The sequence below is a fragment of the Rhincodon typus genome, chromosome 3 (assembly GCF_021869965.1).
Source record: "Rhincodon typus isolate 14 chromosome 3, sRhiTyp1.1, whole genome shotgun sequence".
In the NCBI taxonomy this organism is placed as follows: domain Eukaryota; kingdom Metazoa; phylum Chordata; class Chondrichthyes; order Orectolobiformes; family Rhincodontidae; genus Rhincodon; species Rhincodon typus.
In genome coordinates, this window is record NC_063334.1 from 70,534,234 (window position 1) to 70,557,168 (window position 22,935).

The window sequence follows — 22,935 nt, forward strand, 5'->3', positions numbered from 1 at the left end:
CCAATATTACTAAAATGCTTTATTGTATTTTTCCCAATACAACACCTTCTAATGCAACCCATACCATACTTCTGAAGTAAGAAATAGAAAAAGAATTGCTTTCATTCTTTTGGCATTATGTTTTCAATTTCCTGTTTTCACCGCAATCAGTCGGCTATGCATAGGAAGATAAGACTAACATGTTAAAAATTACTACAGCTAAATTATGGAATAAAAGAATGAATAAAAGCTCATTTTTTTCCCAAGATGGTTATTGTGAGACTGGCCACTGCCATGAAGACAAGCAAAAGCAATCATGCTGAATACAATGAAACTGGTTCTTAAAATAGTAACAAAGAAACATACAACTGCTAAATATAGTACCACCTGGTTCTTATTTCAAATATGTGGTGTGCATTACTACAAGGAAAAATGAAATGTTATATTTTAATGAATGTGTAAAGGGTGGCTTGTGCAATTTCAGTTTTCTTCATTTTGACCTCTAGACCGTGCTGAACTGCCTAACCTCAGGGTGGAGATTGCCTTCAATGCCTGTAGTTTCTAATAAGCAAATTAAAATCAGGTTTTCCTTTCTGATCATTCTAGAAAGGGCAAATATATGAACATTGGGTGAGAACAGGATTGGGTTGAGCTCTGATCTCTCCTCCTACAGTTGAAGAAACTGCCAAAAAATATTGTTATCTAGGGTTACGTGTAAAACATTGCCATTCATCAAGGATTCCAGAGGACTAACAGCACCACAGAAATTCTCAGTAGGAGTCAGGAAGAGAGGTAAACAAAATAATTGGGCTGTGGACAGTCAACAATGTTTTCTGCATTTTGTACTTTGCCTCATTGACACTTGATCCACAGATTCTCTCACAATAGGGGGTGTTCTTTATATATCTTTCTGCAGATTTCAATTTCTGTTTTAATAGTGTTATGAATGGGCACAGCGGTATATTTGGTGGAAAATCTGTGTTTTTTTTAATTTTAAACTGTCATAAAAGTCACAATTACTTTCAGATTCTGCAGATGGTGAGCAGACAGACATTAAAACAGAACCATCCTGCAACAAACAACTACATGTTGTCATGGCTAAGGGGTAGCCCAATTCACGTTTAGAGAAAAAAATAAGTTAATTATGTTCAATACCCAAGAAGATAATTAAGAAAAATATGTAAATAAATCCTAAATGCCTTTTGGCCAGAAAAGGTCTTGAAATCCAGCACAGAGTTCCATATGAGACATTTGCCTGCATACAGCTCACAAAGTTATTCAGAATGAGGTCACAAAATATAAATAAGTCCAGGTTTTACTAGGTAAGAGCTTTAATTTAAAGGTCAAACTGAAATCACTTTTAAAAATTTAGATGAATCCTTAATGCGCAATAGTGTTGAAAATCCATTTTCATTCAACTGTAAAATCAGCTTTCTGCATTTTACATAATAATCTGATTTCTGCAGTTATAGAAATGGGACCCCGCAGCCAAATGTCTACCAGAAGCTTGAATAGATTCAGGTGGAGATGTGGGAATTACATAATAAAAACACTATTGACTTATTGCATTAATATCAAACTAAATTACTTACTTATCCAGAGGAATTGAAATTCTATCCCAGCCAGAACAATATTATTTCCAATTTTAAGTGAATAATCTATGTATTTTAAAACCTTGGAACCAAAATCGTGCAGTCATACTGATGAGCTCTTTTAGAATTTGGTCACAAATTCCATGGTGACCCAGATGTGCTGGGTCACAACCTTGAATAGGTACTCCCATTGGATACAGTGAGTGTTAGACTTACTTACCTCACTTGAAGGGCCATATCAAAGGAAGTGAAGCTAACAGAGGGACTCGTAACAATTGAATTGATAATCTCAGCCTGCTGTTACCCCTGCTCAACATTGTAAACCAATATATCAAGGTGCAGGAATGTATGGCACAGTGGCTTGGTGGTTAGCACTGCATACCTTCCAGTGCCAGAGACTGGGGTTCAATTCCACCCTTGGGCAGCTGTCTATGTGGAGTTTGCACATTCTACCCATGTCTGCATGGGTTTCTTCTGGGTGATCTGGTTTCCTCCCACAGTCCAAAGATGTGCAGTCTAGGTGGATTAGCCATGCTAAATTGTCCATGGTGTAGATTAGGTGGATTATAGCGGGATGGGTCTTGGTGGGATGCTCTGGGGGTTGGTGTGGACTTGTTGGACTGAAGGGCCTGTTTCCATACTGTAGGGATTCTCTGATACCAGCCAACATCTGATTACAAATGAGCCCCAAGGAGTATGGGGGTACTGATCAGGGGTAGAGAGTGTTGTAGAAGACTGTTTTGATTTGAGTGGCAGCCTAAGCATCTGAAATTAAACAGAGGAGAGATTTCAAAAGGTTTCAGGTACACAATTCTTTGAAGTTGTGTCTCATGCAGTCAGGGTGGTTTAGAAGGCATATAGAACACTTGCCTTTATTGTTCAGAACTTTGAGTATAGGAATTGGGACGTCATGTTGAGGTTGTATAGGACATTGGGAGGCCTCTTCTGGAATACTGTGTTCAGTTCTGGCTGCCCTGTTATAGGAAGGATATTACAAAGCTGGAGAGGGTTCAGAAAAGATTTATCAGGACTTTGCCGTGAATGGAGGGTTTGAGTCAGAAGGGAGGCTGGGAGGCTGGGATTTTCTTCAGTGGAGTGTAGGATGTGGAGTGATGACCTTACAGAGGTTTATAAAATCATGAAGGTGTTAATAAGGTGAATGGCAGGTGTCTTTTCCCTAGGGTGGGGAATTTCAAGACTAGGTGGTGCATTTTTAAGGTGAGAGGAGAAAGTCTTTAAAAAGATATGAGGGACAATTCTTTTTACACAGAGAGTGGTCCATGCATGGAGTGAACTTCGAGAGAAAGTGGTGGGTGCGAGTACAGTTACAATGTTGAAAAGACATTGATAAGTACATGAACAAGAAATATCTGGAGGGATGTGGGCCAAGCACAGGGAGGTGGGTCTAGCTTAGTTTGGGATTATGGTTGGCACAATCTGGTTGGAGAAAAAGATCTGTTTCGATTCTATATGACTTTATATAAAAGAAATAGCTAATAAAGAGAGATGCAGAAGCTGACTCACTTCACTGGTCACACCATGCAGCCTCTTCAAGTGGGAGATAGCTCAGATTTATCCCATGCCATCTCTCTCTCTCAGAATACTAATGCATGCTGGAATAGGGTCGTATAGGTTCAAGGTACTCTCCTGCATATTAACTAACTGTTGGTTCTTCATTCTTCACCCTGGGCAGGAAATGATAATAGGATGCCTCCTTTTGAAGAAGTTGATCAAACATATTTCCATACATGTAACTTACTGAAGGCAGGGTAAAATGGAATTGATTACACTAGCAAACAAAAGGCTGCAGCAAAGGAGTCTATACGCTATATGCCTCACTGAATGATGTTTCAGAAGAGGGAAAGGTTCACTGAAGAAGAAACGAGGACCTTCTGGACCAAATGTTTAGAAAATCATGGAGATCTTTGAGAGAGAAAATCAGGCCGATATCTCTAAGTTCATCACAGTCAATTCATTAATTGTGAAGTACAGTCACTGCTATGTTGGCAAGGGATGAAACCAATTTGTGGTATTAAGGCCATACAAACAGCAAAGTTAACATTATTTTGGGTGCACCTGGTTGTGGGAGGAATGAACACTGGGGGAAATTCCCCTGCTATCCTTCAAAAGTGCACAGGATCCTTTTTATTCATCTGAATAGTGAATGATAATCCTGGATCAGGTCATGAAGCCTTCGCTTTCTGGTTCTATGAGAACGCAATCATTTAAGTAGACTTTTTTTAAAAATTAATTGTCCATGGGACATGTGTGTCACTAGATAGGCCCACACTCATTGCCAAGAGGGCACTTTAGAATCAATCACATTGTTATGGGTCTGAAGCAACATGTCGGGCAGACCAGGTCAGGATAGCAGATTTGGCTTTTCTTTGCTAAAAGTCATTAGTGATCCAAGTGGGGTTTTTTCTATAACAATCAACAATGTCTTCATGGCACCATTAGGCTTGCTTTTCATTCCAGACTTTCATTGAATTCAAGTTTCATCAGTAGCCCTGATAAGATTCAAACCTATATCCTGAACACATTAGCCTGGCACTCTGGATTAATAGTCCAATGACATTATCACTTCATCACCATCTTCCAAGTGGCACACAGACTAACACCATGTAGCAGTATAGAATTTTCCATAATGAGAATGCCAGCAGCAAATTTCAAGAAATCTTTCATTTCATCACTAGCATAATCTACTAGAGTTATGATGAATACGCAGACCTGGATATGCAGTATTTCACCACATTGCACAAGTACCGGATAGGCATATTGCAGACAGTAACAGATTTGGTTGCTTTAAGCTACCATCACCATGAGTATAATTCAAGATTACTTTCTGGTTTCAGATAAAAATTTTGCTTTTTGTCCTGCGAAGTCAAAGAAATAAACAATACTTAGCTGATAATTGTTAAAAAGTAAATATGTTGCAGAAACCATTATATAGAAACACTTTTCATTTATTTGTATACTTAGCCTAATGAACATGAATTTTCAATGAAGCCGCTCAAGGACCAGTGTATAATGTTTACAGAGCTGTCCTGTGAGAACTGATGATTCACTGAATTGATGTAACTGAGCTCTCACCTAATCTTTTATGGGACAATACAGTGATAGCTGAGCTGCCAATCACAATCAGCGAAGGATTATCATTTAATTGGTCCTGTCCCTTCCTTCACATGGCATGTGACACACACTTTTACAGTGTCCTCCCATGGATGCTCAGCAATTGTTGCCTCCCTTTCTGCCTCTCATCTGGGAGTATCTGATGGTCAGCCAGATTCTGGGTCGTTTTGGCCTTCTTCAAATGCTGTATTGTTTACTTTTAAAGCTTCTTTCAATCCTTCTCTGTAGACGTGATTTAAAAGTGCCAACAACATCTTACATAAACTGATGATGACCTCAATTGAACAATAACATTCAGACAGGCGGCACGGTGGCTCAGTGGTTAGCACTGCTGCCTCACAGCACCAGGGACCCGTATTCGATACCACCCTCAGGCAACTATCTGTGTGGAGTTTGTACATTCTCCTTGTGTCTGCGTGGGTTTCCTCCCACAGTCCAAAGATGTGCAGGCTAGGTGGATTGGCCAAAATAAATTGTCTATGGTGTTCAGGGATGTGTAGATTAGGTGGGTTATGGAGGATGGGTCAGGGTGGGATGTTCTGAGGATTGGTGTGGACTTGTTGAGCTGAAGGGCCTGTTTCCGTGCTGTAGGGATTCTATGATTAACCATCCAGCTTAGTTGAATTATGAAAAGCACACAACATTACAGTAAAGATTTGTGGAAGGAGTTAATTTAAAAGCCTCCAAAATTGTGCTATTCTCTTTAATATCCCTAAGTGCAGCAGGGCCAGACAGAGCAGAAATGATAAGAAGGAAGTATTGATGAAGACGGAACACTATCATTTGATTGCACATGCAACCATCAGCCCAAATATTGACCAGTCGGTAAGTTTTTTTCACCCAATTGTAGTAACCATGCTTGGTGATATTTCATCAAGTGCTACACCTCCCCCTTCACCTCCATCGAAGGAACATCCAGTATCACAACGACACCACCCGGAAACTAGAGGAGCAGCACCTCATATTCAGCCTTGGGAGCCTACAACCCAATGGTCTCAATGTGGACTTCACCAGTTTCAAAATCTCCCCACCCCTGGCCTGATCCAATGGCAAACCTTCCCTCTCATCCCTGCCTGCTTGACCTGACACAACCTGTACATCTTCTCTCCCACCTATCGGCTTCTCCCACCTCACTGACCAATCCCCACCACTCCCTACCTGCACTCACCTATCACCATCCCACCTACCTTCCAGCCAACTGAGCTAACCAACCTTTGATGTGTTGGAGACATTTTCTGATCAACCTATTCAAAGATGCTATTAAACACCTCTGAAGCAGGTGGGACTTGAGCCCAGGTCTTCTTCCCCAGTGTTAGGGGCACAAAAGCCATTTGAAATGGTTATAATTTTCTAATCAACCTGTTCAGAGATGTTACTACACAGCTTTGGAGCAAGTGAGATTTGAACCCATGCTGATCCAGGGCAGGGACACTACCACTGTGCCACAAAACCCTCAAACCCGGCCACAAAACCCTCAAACCCGAGATTGAACCAGAAACCGTTAGAGCTAACTTTCTCCCCACTGGGCTATGTCAGGAGTAAAATTTAATCAAACGATTCAGCGATATTATGACACACTTCTGGAGCAGGTAACACTTGAACCCAGGCTCAAAGGTAAGGACTGCAACACAAGAACCCTTTGAAATGTGCATTCTGATGTCAATACAATCTAGATCACCTATAGAATTGGATCTAAGTATGCCCTTAATTGCCTAATTGGCTGTCTGTACCTTTGGCGCTGGCAATCCAGAACCATGCATTTGAAATTCTGTTGGTTGTAAATTCAACGAAGACTTGCTTTCTCATAATATTGTGACATCTTCTTCTATGTCTAATTTGAAATTTGAGATGCCTTTCAACAAACATGTCAGCTTGTCAAAATGCTTGTTCTGGGTCACTGACTTCCTCCAGGAAAGCTTTGACTTTGTACTCTACTGCAGACTGTTCCACCTAATTAACCTTTTTATGTCGGCTGTTCTTTGGTCTTTCACTTTTCTATGCATTTGTACTGCTTCAGCACATTTTCTGAAAGTGTCTCATTTGTCTATGATGCAGGTATTTAGTTTCAGTAGCTGGGTACACTTGGCGCACTGTGAGGTTTCTTTGCTCCACAATGTTGGAAAGGACTTTTAGTGTCTGGTCTCATTTAGAACATATGTCTCCTCTGTGGTTCTGTACCTTCAGAATTGAATGGATTCTCTTATGTCAAACTTAAACTCCTAGCCTTGGCATTAGTTTTTATTGCTTGCAGACCTCTGCCTCACTCATGATTCAAATGGCTTTGTCCAGATTTAGGTCTTCTTTTGACTCTAGAAAATCTGGCAAAGACCCATTAAATAGTGACAATTCAGTCTCTTCTGAATTCAGACATTAAGATACCATAGTCACATATTTCCACTATTCTGTACAAAGCATTAATGATTTATTTATTGTTTCACTTGTAATCTGTATTCTCCCATTAAATCTTTCCCTTTCAAGATTTTCATCAATTCTGAAATAGAAATAATTATCAAACCTTTCAACATCCATTAAACATATCTGTTTCTTTTTCACCCCTTGATGAGCAATAACATCATCTCAATTGCATACAAAGTACTGTCACTTGTTCAGCTTCTGACTTAGTATCAAATTTAAAATTGATTCCTCCAGGAAATCCAGATCTGTGTTCTCGTTGGCTCACCTCTGAAGTTAAATCTCCTTAGCAATATTATTTCTGATGTTAAATTTTAAAATAACTGGGTATTTTATTGTCTTTAAGGACTTGAATTTTCCACTAATGGTAGTTATCTGTGCTCTGCCGCTGTTTGGAGTGTTTGTTCACACTTTATAGCTTTAAATGGAGGATTCCTGTGCTTCTGCAGCTGTGAATAAGAATTTCTGCCTATCATGTTTATAAAACGGGCAATTTCCCCTCCTTTCTTCAGTAGGTGTAATGGAAGATTTCAAGACTTTCGTGAAGTTTCCACAAAAAATTCCAAGCTGGACCAAAATTGTACACTTCTATGAATTGCCAATTTTTATCCACTTTAAATGTCTGGGTTCACAATTTCCCCAAGAAAAACAGAAATTGCTGGAAATTCTCAGGGGGTCTGGCAGCATCTGTGGAGAGAAATCAGAGTTAATGTTTCAGGTCCAGTGACCCTTACTCAGAAGGGTCTGAGAAAAGGTCACTCAACTCAAAACATTAACTCTGATTTCTCTCCACAGATGTTGCCAGACCTCCTGAGAATTTCCAGCAATTTCTGTTTTTGTATCTGATTTACAGCATCCACAGTTCTTTCAGTTTTTATTTTACAATTTCCCCAACTCTATGCCCCTGGATTATATGCATTTCTTTCCTCCCTTTGTTAGTTCCTTTTTGTTAAGCTATGCCTCAAGGTATGTGTGTCACAGCAGCAAATTTTGGCCGCAACCTTTTTTTTAAATTCTGGCCTTTCAGCTTAAATGACTGCATGGTATCAAGTTTCCCCTTTGAAACAGAGAGTTTCGTCTTGACTCACAATACCTCCAATGTCTGTTCATTCGTCAAGTGACCTCAGGCACAGCATCCCCTCCACAGATCACTACCCTGCAGCTCTGCACTGGAGCTGTGGATTTCTTCTGTTCTGTTGTGTCTCTTATCAAGTCCGAAACGCTTTCTCTATTGCCTTTTGAAAAATTCTTTGTTGTTGATTGTTATGCAAGATTTTTTTGGGGGTGGGGGGGGTGCTGTGTTTGGCTGCCCTTAACAACCAACAATATCTGTTCTCCTTGAATCTTTCGCATTACCAGTAGATTTACCTCATTGGAACTGGTGCTGCTAAATTAAATCTTCAGATCCCATGCTGATCACCATGTGTGTATGCTGTCGTCTGCTTTTTTAAAATGAGTGAGTTCATCAGCGGATTATGTGATCTAGTGAAAGAGTCGACAAGGCTGTGTTACACCTGTTGGAAGATAAAGTGAGAACAATCAAAGGAACCCCCATCTCCGACGTCTGTACCAGAGCTTAGGTCTTTCCTTGAACAAAAACAAACTTGCTGGAAAAGCCCAGCATGTCTGGCAGTATCTGTGAAGGAAAAAACAGAGTTAATATTTGGGGTCCGGTGGCTCTTCCTCAGAACCCTTCCTTACCAGACCCGAAACGTTAACTCTGTTTTCTCCTTCACAGATGCTGCCAGGCCCGCTGGGCTTTTCCAGCAACTTTGTTTTTGTTCCTGATTTACAGCATCCACAGTTCTTTCGATTTTTATTAGGTCTTTCCTTGGGTTGGTGAATTATTACAGAAAATTCATACATAACCTGGTTTCATTATTGGATCATTCTTGGAAATGCTCACATAGCCAAGATGTAGCCTTTAGGGAAATGAAAAAGCAGCTATTGTCATCTAAGGTGTTGGCCCAGTACAATCCGAAGCAAGATGTAGTGCTGACATGCGATGCCTCCCCGTATGGCATCGGGGTAGTGTTGGCTCACTGGTGGCCCAATGGAGAGGAACAGCCAATAGCGTATGCTTCCCAGACTTTGGCTGATGCCACACGCAGATATGCCTAGATAGAGAAGGAAGGTTTGGCAGTCATTTTGGTGTGAGGAAGTTCCACGAATACCTTTATGGATGTAAATTTGTCATAGTAATGGACCACAAACCCTTGCTAGGGCTACTTAAAGAAGACAAGGCCATGGCATTCATCGCTCATGGTCGAATTCGGTAGTGGGCTCTTAATTTCAGTGCGTACAATTACAAAGTGGAACACTGTCCAGAAGGCCAAGTGGCTAATGTAGATGCCTTGAGCTACCTCCCACTGACAGATACACTACAGGTTGAAGAGTCCATTCTGGTTTTAAACTTTCTGGTCATCCTCCCAGTCACCGCTGACAATATCTGACTGTGGACACAAAAAGATCCTATCCTGGCAAAACTAAAACAGCTGGTGGTGATGGGGGAAACCGGAGGGCTATTGCAACCAGGATTGAAACCTTTCTGGACCCAAAGAGATTTGACCATTGTAGAGGACAGCATATTATTATGGAGAGCAAGGGTGATTGTCCCGAGTAAAGGTCTCTGCCAGATACTGGCTGAACTCCACAGGGTCATCCACAGGTTTCCAAGATGAAGACGTTGGTGAGAAGTTATGTCTGGTAGGCAGGATTGAATGCCGACATAGCTGCATTGATGGGCCAGTGCTCAGAGTGCCAACAAGGACAAAAATTACCGACCCATGGGAATGACTAACTAAACCCTTGACTCAATTACATGCTGACTATGACAGTCCTTTCATGGGCTTAATATTCCTGGTCATTGTGGATGCCCATTCAAACTGGTTCAATGTGCATAGTGTTCATTTGGCAAACTCAGGGGTAATGATTGAAAAGCTGCAAGTATCGTTTGCAATACACGGACTCCCTGAGAATAAGGGCCCACTGCTGAATTCGACCAGAAGCTCACGGACAATGGGATGTCATTTACCTTCAGAGAATTTAAGTATTTCCTAAAGTCAAATGGCATTCGGCATGTTTGGACAGTTCCATACCATCACCATCTAATGCTCTGGCGGAAGGAGCAGTCCAAACGTTGAAGGCAGGTTTAAAGATACAACCTAAAGTTTCACTTGATACCAAACTGTCCCAGCTCCTTCACAATCTGAAGGTGCTGAGCTCAATATTAAGTCCAGAAGGCTATAAAGTGCCTAGTCTGAAGTTGAGATGATGTTTCTCCAGTTTGTGCTCTGATTTGCTGGAAGCATTGCAGCATGCCAAAGACAGACAAGTGGGTATGAGAGCAGGACACTGTGTTAAAATACCGGTTACAGGGAAGTTCGCGGTTATGATTGGGTGTGGAGTGGAGGTATTTTGCAAAGCAGTCACCCAATCTGCATTTGGTTTCTCCAATGTAGAGTAGGCCACATTGGGTGCAGTGAATGCAATAGACCAGATTGGAGGAGGTACAGGTGAAATGTTGCTTCCCCTGGAAAGACTGTTTAGGCCTTTGGATGGTGAACAGTGGAGATGAACGGGCAGGTATTGCACCTTCTGCGGTTACATGTGAGAAGGGGGAGTGATGTTGGTAATCAAGGAATAGACTAGGGTGTCCTGGAGGGAGTGATCCCCACGAAACGCAGACAGGGGGAGTGAGGGGAAGATGTGTTTGGCTGTGGCGTTCTGCTGGAGTTATCTGAAATGGTAGAGGATGATCCTTTGAATGCCAAGGCTGGTGGGATGAAAATTGAGGACAAGGGGGGCCCAATCATGGGGTTGTGAGTGATAGGAAGGGGCAAGGGTGGAAGCATGAGCGTTAGATCAGATGCAGTTGAGGGACCTGTCAATCATAATTGGCAGGAAACTGTGGTTATGGAAGAAGGAAGTCATGTCAGCAGCGTTGTTTTGGAAGGTGGCTTCATCTGAACAGATATGACATAGACAAAGGAACTAGGAGAATGGGATGGAATCCTTACAGGACGTGGGTGTGAAGAGCTGTAGTGAACAGAGTAATTGGAGTCAGTGGCTGGATGGCAGTGGACAGTTTATTCCCTGAAATGGAGATGGAGAGGTCAAGGTTTTCAGTACAGATTCAAGCGTCTGCAGTAATTTGCTGCTACATCTGCTCCTACCCTGTCCCAGTTCCTGTTTGATTCTAGGACCATCCCTCACGCAACTCCAGCAAAGATGCTGATGGGGAGAAGACTCCGGATCAGGTTAGACCCAATATTCCCGGACCTGGGGAGAAAGGGTGGAATGGCATCAGGAACGGCAATGCCATCTACATGCCTCCTCTAAGCAAGAGAGATGGTTTACTTCAGGGGATGAAGTTTTGTGTCAATACCACGGAAATGGCCCTGCATGGGTATGAACCGAGGTCAACAAGAGGTCAGGTCCTGTGACATACAAAGTTTCAGTAGGTGAGGCAGTCTTAAACAAATATGTGAATCACATGAAAGGTGCTATCTCGCAAATGGGTTGGGAGCAAATTGTACCGAGCCCCTCAGAATAGCTGGAAAGGCTGTCAGAAACCGTGGGTTTTCCCCCTCTATCCATTGTCAAAGAAACCTCGGAGTCTGAGGTGGATACAGCCTCGATACCGTTGCCACCTGAAGAAGGGGAGGTAACTCTCCTGAGACACTCTGGGCACAAAAGACAGACTACAGTCCGATACATGCTGCCTGCGTCCAAACCAGAGCCAGAGGAAATGGACCTGGGGCAAAAACATCACAGGACAAGCTACAAGAGAAAGACCAGACCTACATCCCCAGACTTAGAGGGGGAGGGATGTAGTGATTGGAATCAGGGCCAGGTGGATCTCTTGATTGGCTCAGGTTAACAACCCCAATCAGAGAGCCCTGGCTGACAGATAAAAATAGGAAATTCAGAGAGTGTCCTCATTCTAGGGACTGGCTCTGAGCTGGAGTGCATGTACTCTGCACATGAAATAAGGGTGACCTGGTGAAGAGATACCTGCTTCCATGCAGCTATTTCAACATGCCCCCTTCAACCCCTGGACTGGCTGCTATAAAGCCACTGGACTGCCTGTGACCCAGTCCCCAGATAGAGGAGGCACAGAGCCCCGGACTGAGAACACCCTGACCAGAGACCTGGCGAAAACCTTGCATTAGTTGGAAGGCTGCCCCTGACTTACTGTACTGAGACTGCCTGACTAACAGTCCCTCCGTTGACTTTGGCGAGGATTACTCCCTAAGACTGAGACATGGTTGCTGCTTTCTGTATGTGCAGTGTGTTTTCCATGTTTTGCTGCTGGCACATGGTGCTGGTGTGAGACTGACGTAGCACACTGCCATACAGCAAGATTGGCGCACCGTTAACTGAGGATGGCTGACCATTAAAGTAAGCTGCCTGAGTGTCTGACTGCATTAAAAGGCATGGATGCTGCAAGCAGGTAGGTGGATGCTAAGTGACTGAGCACTGGGGGATCAAGCAAGCAGCCCTGAGAAGCAGCCTGTTCAAATCCATGAGCAGGGTGCCTGCTCGAATCTGCAAATTAACCTTGCAATGGCTGTTCAATGCTATTTGCTGATGTGGCCTGAAATGCAGCTAAAGCGTTCTGCAAGTGGGTGGCACAGAGGCTATGCTGATCATGAGGGATTAGCAAATGTCAGATGGCAATGTTGATGGATGAAGGGAGCATGTGACTGATGCCCATGGATTGTGTGGTGAGATGCTGTTTGATGCTGAGCAACAGGGAGGCTTTTCGGAGCCAGTTTTGAGCTGAGGTTCTCAGGTTCCACACTCAGGCACCTGTCTGTGTGGAGTTTGTGCATCCTGTCCGTGTCTGCGTGGGTTTCCACTGGGTGCTCTGGTTTCTTCCCACAGTCCAAAGTGCGCGGCTTAGGTGATGCTAAATTGTCCATATAGGCCAGGGATGCGCAGGCTAAGTGGGTTAGCCATGGGAAATGCAGGGAAAGGCTAGGGGGGTGGATTTGGGTGGAATACTCTTAGGAGGGTCAGTGTGGAATCGATGGGCCGAATGGCCTGTTTCCACACTGTAGAGATTCTATGATAGGTGCTGACTTTGACTTCCATGTCAAGAATTCACAGCATCAGGAGACAGTAAGGAACGCAGGTGCTGGAAGCCAGAGTCAAAAATTGTGGAACTGGAAAAGCATAGCAGGTCAGACAGCATCCAAGGAGCAGGAAAGCCAATGTTTCAGGCCGAAACCCTTTGTCAGGACTCGGGGGGGGGGGGGGGGAGGCCAGAAATAAATAGAGTGAGGGGCTTGGAGCTGGGGGAAGGGTAGGTGAGATGGGAATAGGTGGATGCAGGTAGGGGGTTATTGTGGTTGATCAGTGGGAAGGGTGGACCAGATAGTTGAGTAGGAAGATGGACGGGTTGGGGGTGGAGAGATTTTGATAATGGTGAAATCAATATTGAGGCCACTGGGCTGTAAGCTCCCAAGGTGAATATGAGGTGTTGTTCCTCTAGTTTACGTTTGACTTCACTCTGACAGTGGAGGAGGCCAAGGATGGACATGTCACCGGGGGAGTGGGAGGGGAACTTAAAGTGGACAGCAACCAGAAGGTTGGGTTGATCGGTGTGTGCAGAGCGCAGGTGCTCCATGAATCAGACCCCAAGTCTGCATTTGGTCTCCCCGATATAAATGAGACCACATTGGGAGCAACAGATACAGTAGATGAGGTTAGATGAAGTGCAGGTGAATCTCTGCTAGATCTGGAAGGATTGTTTGGGGCCTTGGATGGAGATGAGAGGGAAGGTGTTGGGACAGGTATAGCACCTCCTGAGGTTGCAGGGAAAGGTACCAGGTGTGGTGGAGGGGTTGATAGGGAGCAGGGAGCTGACGAGGGAGTCGCGGAGTGAACGGTCCCTGTGAAAAGCGGACAGGAGTGAGGAGGGAAATATCTTTTTGGTGGTGGGGTCTGATTGTAGGTGGCAGAAATGTCAGAGGATGATGCTTTGTATTCAGAGATTGGTGGTGTGGCATGTGAGGTCTAAGGGGAATCTATCCTTATTGTGGTTGTGCAGAGAGGATTTGAGGACAGAAGTGTGGGAAATGGGAGTGATGCAGTTGAAGGCATCCTTAATAACAGATGAGGGGAAACTACGGTCCCTAAAGTATGGGGATAACAGGGAAGCCCTAGAGTGCAATGCATCATCCTGGGAACAGATGCTGTGGAGGGGGGAGAATTGTGAGTATGGGATGGAATTTTTACAGGAGGGTGAGTGAGGGGAGATGTAGTCGAGATAATTGTGGGAGTCAGTGGGCTTGAAATGGATGTCAGTGGTGTGTCAGTTACCAGAGAGAGGAGAGGTCCAGGATGGGGAGGGAGGTGTCAGAAATGGTCCAGGTGAATCTGCGGGCACAGTGGAAGGTGTTGGTAAGGTTGATAAACTGTTTGAGCTCCTCACGGGAGCATGAGGCAGCCCCGATACAGTCATTACTATAGCAGAGGAAGACGTAAGGGATGGCGCCGGTGTAGCTGTTGTAGAAGAGCTGTTCCACAAATCCTGCAATGGGTCAGGCATAGCTCAGGCCAGTGGCATGAGGTGCCAATGGCCATCCCTTTGCTTTGTAGGAAGTGGGAGGAATGAAAGAAAAAATTGTTGAGGATAAGGAACAGTTCTGCCAAGCGAATGGGAGTGTTGGTGGAGGGGGGCTGGGTGGGCGTACGGGGAGAGGAAGAAACGGAGAACTTTTAGGCTATTCTCATGGAGGATGCAGGCGTATAAGGGACTGAACATCCATGGCGAAGATGAGGTGTTGGGAATTGAAAGTTTTGGAAAAGGTGGAGGGCATGGGGTGTGTCACGAATGTAGGTGGGGAGTTCCTGGACCAAAGGGGAAAGAACGGAGTCGAGGTAGGAGGACACGAGTTTGGTGGGCCAGGTCACATCCAAAATAGCAGCCACACTTCACGTGCATTAGGAGCAACCATTCATAATTGTCACTGCTAAGTGACCAGGAGCACCGGATAAAATCTTTCCCAACAGAAGTTTGGTGCCTTTGATTAGTATTGCTTTATTTGGTTTCCAGTGTTGGCATAGATGAAGTTCTTGTTGTAGCGTATTATCTTTGATACTTTAACTATTAAAGACTATTATTTAACCTTAAAAAAACTTTTAATCCTTGTGGACCTTGAGAAGGGTCCAATCCATCAGAGTCTGCAAGAAAATCCCAAGAGAATTGGATGGAAATGAAGTGAAATCTAAGGAAAGACAATCACCATTTTAGTAAAAGAGACAATCTTCATCGTCAATGCCACCCAGATTTTTTTCTAAGCATGTTACAGGGTCAATCTTTACCTTGGAACCTATCTTTAATTTAAACAATGAGCTACAGGAAAGCTAAATCCTTAAAATGAAATTGATTCTAAGATATTGGTATGCACCTTTGTTACAATATATCATTGTTTTTCAAACAATTTGTTCATTAATAACTCTGGTTGATAGGTTTAGTATACAACACGCTGCTTGCCAGTAATTGCTTATCACCATTTCTAAATTGAGAACTCTTGACCAATTTGGGAAGCTGTTACACGCAAAGCTGATCCTAATCATTCTTCCGCAGGATGGGAGATCCCTTCCTGCTGCCAATCCCATGCTTCCTTTTCCAGGATGGCTGATTTCAGCTGATAGCTCTCAACTTTCCTCTTATAATGCACGGAATGTGCGTAAAATCCTGTGGAATCATTGGCTACGTGAAGAACCCTCCCCATGTCACCATCCTGTGCGAACTTCCTTTCTATATTCCAGCATGTGGTCAACTGGGGGTACCTTTCATCAGTAAATCAGTGGGTAACTATCAGGTATAGTCAACTGCTGCACAGTTGAGCTGGGTTCAACACAAGGTATTTAGGACAGAAAATTAAGGTATGGTTTTTCCTGTGTTATTTATCAGAAACAGATTGTTTCTCTTTATGTAAAACTTGTGTGTGTTTGTGTGTGTGTGTGTCTATAAAACTAAATGAGGCACAGTGATATTTTCATGTACGCAACAGGTTGGCAAACTGGAAACAATTATTTTAGAGGAACCTGACTTTAAAAATTCAGGATGGAATAGTAATGATTTCAAATCAATTATATTGTGGCAGTGAAGCTGCATATTCAGTGGTTAAAAGAAAACATTGAGTTATGGATACCTCGTCATTATAAACTGTTCCTGATCATAAATATATGATGTGTTTCCTTCAAATATGCAATTCAATTTATTGTTGTATTGCACATTTTATAATACTGAAATAAATGTAGAATTTTCAATAGGATATGTTTTGGAAGAAATCCCATATAATTATTTTGGACTCATTACACTGTGCAATCATAAAAGAGCAATGGTAGTTTAAGATTTCTTATAAGGAGTTCCTTATATTTTACTTTAGTGCATTTTTATCATTTATTCAGTTTTCCACTGCTCACATGTTCATGTTCTATTCGGTCTAATGACACATCGGACGCCAAATTGAAATACTGAGGGAATTAAGTATTATCTGGAAAGGGCAGACTTTTTCTATATGTCCCATTGTAAAGTTTCACAAGGGCTTGTGTTCAGTTTGGGTCAGATGAGCAGAATGTAGACTCATTCTAATTCTAAGCCACCAGTGAGCTCTGGGAGATACTAAATTAACAACCTACTTTATGGCGTGATGTATTTGTTTTAAGCCAGTAGAAGATTTGCATGTTGGTTACTTATGAAAGTTTCAATTCACAACCTGAATTTGCACTTGAGTCAGAGATTGGAGCTTTTTTAAAAAATGTGTTTGTAAAGAATCCCACATCATTTATGTCATATGAGATGCACCAATTGTTAACTGACACAGATCATTTGCAACTTTTTTCCCCTCATTCAAAATGACGTTAGCTCAATTTTCATTAATATTAGGCAGCAATGTATTAACTCAGTATTAGAAATAGGATTAAAGCTTTTGTTTGTCAGTGTTCTGCAGATACTTGGACACTGCACTCTGCCATTAGTATCTGAGGGAGCTATAAGATGTGCGAGGTGGATCTGCTGTGCAAACAATAGTAGATTTTTGTAATCTACCCTATCCTAGTGGAATGATAATTTCTATCCTCAAATCCTGGCAATTGGGCAGTCATATTCTACATGGCTAATAGATACAGGCACAGATAGATTTTAGTGAACATGTTTAAGTTATCATTGCACAGAGTTCTCTTCTTATAATGAGCTGAGTCGATTTCTCATTCTGAATAAGTGCATTATGCGTGTGAAAAATGAAACGGGATCACTGGCTTACAAATGGCTTACTTATGCTGGGAACAATGACAAGTAGGAAAATCCATTGAAAGAAATGTCAATGTGCTCTTCAAGTAAGCCCTGAGATAAGCAATATAGCTGCTAAGATATTAAATGATTAGTGTTTTTTTTAATAAATACCTGGCAAAGTGAGGTCATTTGATGGGAGCAGTTGACAGGTGAGAGGAATACAACTCAAAAAGGAATTGATTGTTAATAGCTTTGCATAGAAAAGCCACAAGGCTGACTTCTAGTGGAATAGTTTGAGACATGAGAAAAATATTGAAGAAATGTGGGTTTTTGAGTTGTGAGGACATTATCTGTACAATTGCAAGTATAGAAAACTTCAATCCTGAGAGTTAATTGGTGGTGCATTATGAAAGTAGATAGGTATGGGTTCAGACTGGTGAATAGTAAAGATCCACAGTCTGTGATTAGCGCCTAGAATGTGATGCCAACTAGGATTCGGGGAAGAAATCTCAAAATCATTTAAAGGATTATTGAATGAAAGGTTGATGGCAGGGAAAGGGGCAAAACCTTTCTCAAGAGTTAAGGCAATTTGAATGACCCTCCTTGACTGTTTAACTTGTGAATATTGATTATTCTGTCGTGTTTAGTACATTTAGGTCTTTCACAAGAATAGCAGTGTTTCATGAATGTGCAGTCATAATATTTGAAACAAGAACAGAACAATTAACTTTACACATTGAATCTATTACTTGATTGATTAGTTAATGCTATTTGACTCATTTCTCCCCAAATTTGGTATAAATACTGTAATTGCAAAATTTTGTAGACTAAGCCAAGAAAAAACAGCCATTAAAATAATCTTTAACAAATCTATTAGAATTTGCTGAATCAGTTTGATGTTATGCTGTAAACAATTTGTTGGGTATATATGCAGCAGGAGCTCTGTATTGAAGGTTACAGTATTGATGGGTTTTCTTTTGCTGAGTGGTTTCGCTGAGGAAACTACTGTTTGTAAACAGAAAGCACAGATTTGAGACCTTTATTTTATTGCACCACTTAGTTGCAGTTACAGCACAATCATTTTTTGATTATTAGAGCTGGTGACTAACAGCACTCTGCCATCAAACCATTTGGCCTATGAGATAATGCAGGAAGAATTGCTGGAGATAATGGTGCACAGTGGTTCAGTGGCTAGCGCTGTTGCCTCATGGCGACATCAACCTGGGTTCAATTCCAGCCTCAGGCAACTGTCTGTGTGGAGTTTGCACATTCTCCCCATGTCTGTGTGGGTTTCCTCTGATTTCCTCCCACAGTCCAAAGGGGTACAGGTTGGTGGATTGGCCATGCTAAACTGCCCATTAGTGTCCAGGGATATGGAGGTTAGGTGGATTAGCCATGGGAAATATAGGGTAGGGGAGAGATTCTGGGTGGGATGCTCTTCAGAGTGTCAGAGTGGACTTGTTATGCTGAATGACCTGTTTCTACGTTGTAAGGATTCTATGGAATATGTTCATAAAATATATTTCTTTTGTGAGGAAGTTCTATTTTTTTCAAGTCCTTTTTACATTAAAGCATCAAAAAATGAGCCACAGAAATGTAGGTCACAAAATTCAGCTCCATAACATCAATATGGAGTGCCATTTTGGATACAAAATAGTGTACATATTGCATGTAATATTTAATGTCTGGCCTTCGCCCATTTTAATGAGAGCATTAGCAAAAGTATTAGGAATGTACAGTATGCAAAGTGCAAAGCTACTCCAGTCAGCATTTAACACTGATTTGACTCCAGCATTGTTTCTGACCTCAATGCTCTATGTAACATTCTCTCTTCAACATGCCTTGAGTAGAAGAAGGCAGATCCCACACTGGTGCATTTAAAAGAATTCACACTGTTTTCAGGTTAGGTGTTGATTAACTTCTAATGACTCTGCCTCAGTTTGTAGACTTGCTTTACGTTTTCTACCGTTATTTAAAATTGATGAAATTGTCAGGAAATAGTTTTGCATATTTTGAAGGCCTTGGTCCTAGCTTCAAATGTACAGCTCTGCCCACTTGTTCCCATCCTCATTGTTGTTGTTACCATCTGCTTCGGCATGCAACGTGTCAAGGTGATTGAAGAGCTTTCAGCAGAAGCTAGGTCTTCTCCACATGTGGCAAAAGCTGAAATGGCATAATTTCAATGTGACCTTTCACTGCAGCACTCCAATAGAAGATTGGACTCATTGGACTCAACAATGTTTACTCTGTTTCTCTTGACACAGATGCTGCTGGACCTGTTGAGTTGCTCTGGTATTTTCTGTTTTTATTTCTCAGAGTGGTTGGTTTCTGCTGGCGCTGAAATGGGAGCTGAGATTTCAGCTGTCACATAATCTATCACAACAAAGTCAGCAGTGTTCACATGGAGTTGACTGTCACCTCCATGCTCTGCACAAAGCCCTTGCCACGTTGGTGTCAGTGTCCTCAACCTTCCTTGATAGTGGCAACAGATTATCCAGCAAACATGCCAATGCACAAAGCATTTCATGTAATGAACATCAGTCATAGAGTTGTACAGCACGGATACAGACCCTTGGGACCAACTTGTACACACTGACCAGATATCTTAAATTAATCTAATCCTATTTGCCAGAATTCAGTCTATATCCCTCTAAACCCTTCCTATTCATGTACCCATCCAGATGCCTTTAAATAGTGTAATTGTACCGGCCTCCACCACTTCCTCTGGCAGCTCATTCCCAACGTGCACCACCCTCTGCATGAAAAAGTTGCCATTAGGTCCCTTTTAAATCTTTCCCCTCTCACTGTAAACCTACGCCCTCTAGTTTTGGACACCCCTACCCTGGGGAAAAGGCATTGGCTATTTACCCTATCCAGGCCCCTCATGCTTTTATAAACCTTTATAAGGTCGCCCCTTAGCCTCCTGCACTCCAGGGAAAATAGCCCCAGCTTATTCAGCCTCTCCCTATAGCTCAAACCTTACAACCTCAGCAACATCCTTGTAAATCTTTTCTAATTCCTTTCAAGTTTATCAACAACTTTCCGATAGCAGGAAGAACTGAACACAGTATTCCAAATGTCCTGTACAGTCATAACACAAAGTCCCAACTCCTACCCTTTATGTACCCTGCCCTTTCTAAATCCTCTGCAGCTGAACCTATGTTTAACCTCACCCACGGAGAGCTGACATCTGCATGACATTTTTTCCCCTGCCCTGGTTACAGGCCATTCATGCCAGTGTTATGCTATCCACTAAAGCACCCACTATGCCCATATCTGAGTTACACTGACTAACCTCTGACATTAACTGAGTATTTCAACATCATCAGTCTCTTCTATCTCCTGCAGTTCATTCTGCTGCAACTCTGCCTGGCCAGCTGCCAGGTCCTGGATAAGCAGAAGGAATAAGGCACATGAACTGAATGCAGTGAGAGAAGGGAAGAAGGCAAGATATGCATTCCTCTGCCGTCTGCAGCTGTGAATCAGACAAAGGTTGTGGGATGAAGGATTTTGAGGTATGGGAAGAAAGCTTAGCTTAGAACAAGCTATCATCTTCAATCCTTTCAGCTCAGCTATGCTTAGTCTGAAGATAGCAAGCATTATCTTCTCACTTAGGGTAAGGATATGTAGCTAAGCCTGACCCTTCCTCCAACTAGCCGTGGCTGACTTCAATTTCACAATACATGAGGAGGCACAGCGGCTCAGTGGTTAGCTTTGCTGCCTGCCAGTGCCACAGACCCAGGTTCGATTTCACTCTCGGGCGACTGTCTGTGTGGAATTTGCACATTCTCCCCGTGTCTGCGTGGGTTTCCTCTGGGTGCTTCAGTTTCCTCCCACATTCCAAAGATGTGCAGGTAAGGTGGATTGGCCATGCTAAATTGCCCATAGTGCCCAGTCCAAAGATGCACAGTTAGGTGCATTAGCCATGGGAATTGTAGGGTTATAGGGATAGGGTAGTGCAACGGGTCTGGGTGGGATGCTCTTCAGAGCGTCAGCATGGACTTGATGGGCCAAATGGCTTGCTAACACACTGTAGGGATTCTATGCTTCTGTGAGAGAGGCAATTGTGTCAGTGAGAGTAATACAATGTCTTCGCATAATGCATCTGTCATGATTGAAAAGTTGATTTCACTGGGGAAATAATTATTTAACAAATATCCAATCCAAGTCTATCCACTTGCTGTTTTGTGGGCTAGGATATAAATATTTTTCAAACCCATTCTTACTGGAATTAATTGATAAAACAATAAGACCTAATCCAGAATTGTCCACAGAAACCATTCAGTTCGAATGCCCCTTCCAATTCAAATAATCTACTAAGATTGACATGAATCATGGATAGTAAACTCACTATAATCCTACCAGACTGTATGAATCCTCTGTCATTGCTGGTGGTTTAACCTGAGGGTCACCACACCTCAGGCAACAGTACTTCATGGTAACCTCAGCTAGTGCAGGAACTGAGCCCATGCTATTTACATTGCTCTGCATCACAAACCAGCCATCCAGCCAACTGAGCTAAATGCTGGACTTTATGGCATCAAGAACCTATGAAACTATATCCCACAAAAATAAATCAATCTTTTTCGGTGGAAAAAGAAAAAAGGAAACAACATTTGCAACAGAAAAAGACACCATTATGTACTTGAAAAAATTCCTCTAGAAACTTTTGGTTTACTTAGAGTACAAACTAGTTTTTCTAAAGCAGAGCCACAAAACATATTGAACACTTTTGCGGTTAATTGTGACATATGCTTTTCATTAAAATATAAAGCATTGAAAGCTTTTAATGCCTTTCACAATTCAAATTTAGAAATAATTAAAGCCACCAGTCAATGGTTAATTAAGAATTCAGACACTTTTGTACTACCAAAGACTTTGGGTTCAGTCATTAACAATTTTAGCATATTTCTGAATGAAATCAATAACTAAAAGAAGGGCATACCAATGCCTTTTGACTGCAAGTACAGTAACAATACAACAGATGTGACTTTTCTGACCATTAGAATAGGGATTGACTGGGAACATTTTTGTTGCATTTCCTCTACGGCTTGTCTCAACTGGACAAAGGTAAGTGCATTGACTGCAGCTTGTAGTAAGAATACTGAATACAGCCTGAAAGACAATAGATTCGTAGGATCCAGAACATATGGCAGTTACGGTTGCTATTGTCTTGATGTGAAAGGGGACTTAGCATGTTTGTATGCAATGTTTGTGAAAAATGTGTGTGAGGGGAGCAAGGAGGGCAGAAGAGGAAATGCTCAATTAATCTCAATGATAGCATTTGGGGGGTAAGATGGGTGGAAGCATTTAGACCGCACAGTATTTAGGAGAAATTGTGAATTGTCTCATTCTTAAAGGTGGTGCCTCAAGCCTAAGTTGTAGATCTAGGTAAGTTTTATTTTCACTCTTTCTTTGTAACCATTTTTGTTGTATATCATTAACATCAAGGTTATATTGGCATGTTTGCACAGGAAGACATAACTCAACCTTGGTCTGTTGGTGGTCAGCAAAAGGGTGAAAAAATGGGACTGAAGAAATTAGGTTGTGCCTGTGGGGAGCCCATTC

General features: G+C 42.3%; 1 protein-coding gene across 2 annotated transcripts in view; it reads left to right on the plus strand.

The window, feature by feature from the left end:
• The first annotated feature begins 734 nt into the window (after window positions 1-734).
• sema6a (sema domain, transmembrane domain (TM), and cytoplasmic domain, (semaphorin) 6A) overlaps window positions 735-22,935 on the plus strand; it is a 164,647-nt gene continuing 142,446 nt past the window's right edge. The window contains exon 1 of one of the 2 annotated variants that reach the window (XM_048595094.1): window positions 735-771. The gene's annotated coding sequence lies outside the window, so the exon portion shown is untranslated. Of the gene's footprint in view, window positions 772-15,920; window positions 16,017-22,935 lie in introns of those variants that run through there. The other variant, XM_048595093.1, reaches the window with a different exon arrangement.